Below are 2,796 nucleotides of genomic sequence, written 5' to 3'. Positions count from 1 at the left end.
AAAAAAAAAAAAAAAAAAAAAAAAAAAAATCAATGAACAGCTTTGGTTTTTAACATTAACAGAATGTTATGGCGACTGACTCTGTCCCCAGATTCTTGCACACCAAGAATTAACTTGATCCCAACCAAGCAGTTATTCGCTCACTAAGCCTGTTTCCTCTGAAATACTGTGGATATGCCATTCCTCAGCACCCACGTGTGCTGAGGACATTGAAGACAATACGATGTAAAGTCTGGCACCTATGCTAAATCCACAGTGCCTGACATTGAAGATGGAGATAATGGTGGTGGTGGTGGTGATGATATTGATTGGTGATGATAATGATGGTGATCATACACACACACACACACACACACACACACACACACACACACACAGTCTTATTATGTAGCCCTCGCTGGCCTAGAACTCCCTATTTAGAACTAGGCTGGTCTTGAATTCACAAGAGACCCACTTACCTTTGCTGAGATTAAAGCATGCACCTCCACACCCTGCCAGTAGTGAAAATCTTTAGTTGGCTTCTTTGCAGCATCAAAGGCCAGTCTACAGTCTACTCTGCATGCACTTCATCCACAGAAGTATCTCAGTTTTTAGGGAGAAAAGATAGGGCTGGCTATTGTGGCCCATTTTAAATTTTGCATGAGAACAAGAACACAGTTGGGGGACTGGGAACTCATGGTGGAAACACCCCAGAGCTGTGAGATCTCTGACTGAATCTTTGCCAGTAACAAAACCCCAAATGAATTCCAAGAAAATTGACAAGGGATGTTCAGTCAGGAGTTCTGCTGGAGCCTGGGACGGGCTATTAATTCCTGGCTCTCTTAGGTGTCTCATTTTCTGAGCTTCATTTAATTTTTAAGATCACCTGGGGCCCAGCCTGTTAGAGAACGGAGGCCCAGGAAACTGACTCAAGAGCCAGTTCTGATTTGATGGAGCCGCCTGCCTCACCTCGCTGTGAGAGCACGTGGGAGGGGAGGGGGAGAGCGCTGCCTGGCCCTTGTCAGCACCGCCATTGATATTAAAATCAAGGGTTGGCACAGAGCGACTGGTATGGCTGGCAGAATTCCAGACTGGCTCTAATGAGCCTCACCTGGGCTAATTACTTTTTTTTTTTTTTTTTTTTTGCACACCCTGCCAGGCAGGTTGGAGTTGCCAACTGGTCAAACAAAATGATTGGTGATGGCGCCCGGGATTACTCAGTAGGTTGGGGGTGATGGTGGTGCGGAGATTTCCCTGTACCCCGGGGTAGCTGGAATAGAAGGACTGGGGGCTTAGGGGACTCCCTCATGTGGCCACAGAACCAGAAAGAAATGAAAGGTGTGGAGTCAGGGTGGTATCTAGCGCCCCCTACCCTAAGTATGCATGCATCTGCCGGCCTGTGAGAAATACAGACTCTCTGGCACGGTGGTTTGGTTGAGAAAGTCTCTCATGGGCTCCGGTATTTGAGCAGTTGATCTCCAGTTGGTGGTGCTGTTTGAGGAGGGCGTGGAACTTCTAGGATGTGGTTTCTTGGTGGAGGGAAGTACCCGGGATGGGGCGGGCTTTGGGGGTTTATAATCTCACTCCATTTCCTGTTTGTTCTGTCTTTCTGCTTCCTATGTCTGGTTGTGATGGTGTTGTTCAGCTCTGAGATTTAGCGACCATGCGTTCCCCATTGTTATTGACATCCAGACCTCTGAAACCGGAAGCCAAAATGAAGTTTCTTAAATTGCTTTGGGTCAGAATGTCTTTATCATAGCAGCGGAGAGTAACAAATATACTCCTATAAGCAATTCTGCCAAGTATTTGGTCACAGTGACACATCACCAAGGGGAGGGGCTGAGAAAGTGTGGGCTAAGAGGTGATGGCTAAGTGTGTTGAGTTACCCTGGGTGGGATCCTGAAGCAACAAGAGGACTTCGAGGGACATCTGAGTCACCCAGTGGTCTCTTTACCCCAATTAGATGAGGTAATCAATGGAAAGGTGGATTTTGCTTAGGGCTCCTGGTTCCCGTCTGTGATTGGCTGGTCTTGCTGCAGACAGGGCTGTGTGACAGGCGGACAGTTACATAGTGGAGTGACTGAGTGGCCAGGAAGCAAAAGTCAGAGTCCCCAAAGTCCCCAAAGATGGGAAGACAGTGTGCTAAGTCACATCTCTGAGAGGACTCACCACCTCACGCCTCACGGCAGAATCAAGCTGGGGACCAAGCCTTGAACACACTGGCTTTGCAGGGAAACCCAGATGCCAGGGCTGCACCAAGGAAGTTGGCTGGAAAGCCCCCACCAGTCAGTGTAATCGCTCAAAGAGGCAAGGAACGAGAACTGGGCATGGGCCATAGACAAACCCTCTGGAAGGGCCTCAGTTTCCTACAAACCAAAACTTGTTCTAAACAAATAAAAATTACTCAAAATAAACAAGTGCGAACATGGGTGACACAAGTCAGGGGTTTGCTGTCTGCTTGCTATGCAGCCCTAGCTGGTCTTGAACTCACACCAGACCGGCAGGGTCTCCTCTGCAGTCGTCCTCCTGTCTCTTGCCTTCCATGTGGTGGGCTGACAGACATATCCCATGTGATGTGAGCATTCAGCTTCTCCAGGGTGGGCTGAATAAACCTTTTTTGTTTTATAGAGTCCTCAGCCTCAAGTATTTCATTACAGAAATGAAAAGCATACTCATACATACACCATAAGCCACAACCACAGGAACATGAGCAACGCAATGCTGAACTTCTAAGTTAGCCAATGGGAAAATGCAGATACTCCATTCTAACTCAGGGACTCTGGCTGATGCAGATACTCTTTCTAACTCAGGGACTCT

At 47.8% G+C, this 2,796-nt stretch overlaps 1 protein-coding gene and 2 long non-coding RNA genes across 5 annotated transcripts in view; 1 reads left to right on the top strand and 2 right to left on the bottom strand.

Annotated features, from left to right (window-relative positions):
- Window positions 1–2,796, bottom strand: part of Tshz2 (teashirt zinc finger homeobox 2) — a 462,303-nt gene that overhangs the window by 119,681 nt on the left and 339,826 nt on the right. The window lies entirely within an intron of this gene.
- Window positions 1–2,796, top strand: part of LOC116091457 — a 17,025-nt gene that overhangs the window by 1,753 nt on the left and 12,476 nt on the right. The window lies entirely within an intron of this gene.
- The window catches only part of LOC116091455, a 6,184-nt gene that overhangs the window by 219 nt on the left and 3,169 nt on the right, over window positions 1–2,796 (bottom strand). Inside the window, exon 3 of the long non-coding RNA XR_004119040.1 lies at window positions 459–1,675. This is a non-coding gene — a long non-coding RNA (uncharacterized LOC116091455). The remainder of the gene's footprint in view (window positions 1–458; window positions 1,676–2,796) is intronic.

The sequence above is a fragment of the Mastomys coucha genome, unplaced genomic scaffold, assembly GCF_008632895.1.
Source record: "Mastomys coucha isolate ucsf_1 unplaced genomic scaffold, UCSF_Mcou_1 pScaffold15, whole genome shotgun sequence".
NCBI lineage: Eukaryota > Metazoa > Chordata > Mammalia > Rodentia > Muridae > Mastomys > Mastomys coucha.
This window is presented reverse-complemented; position numbering and strand designations above follow the sequence as displayed.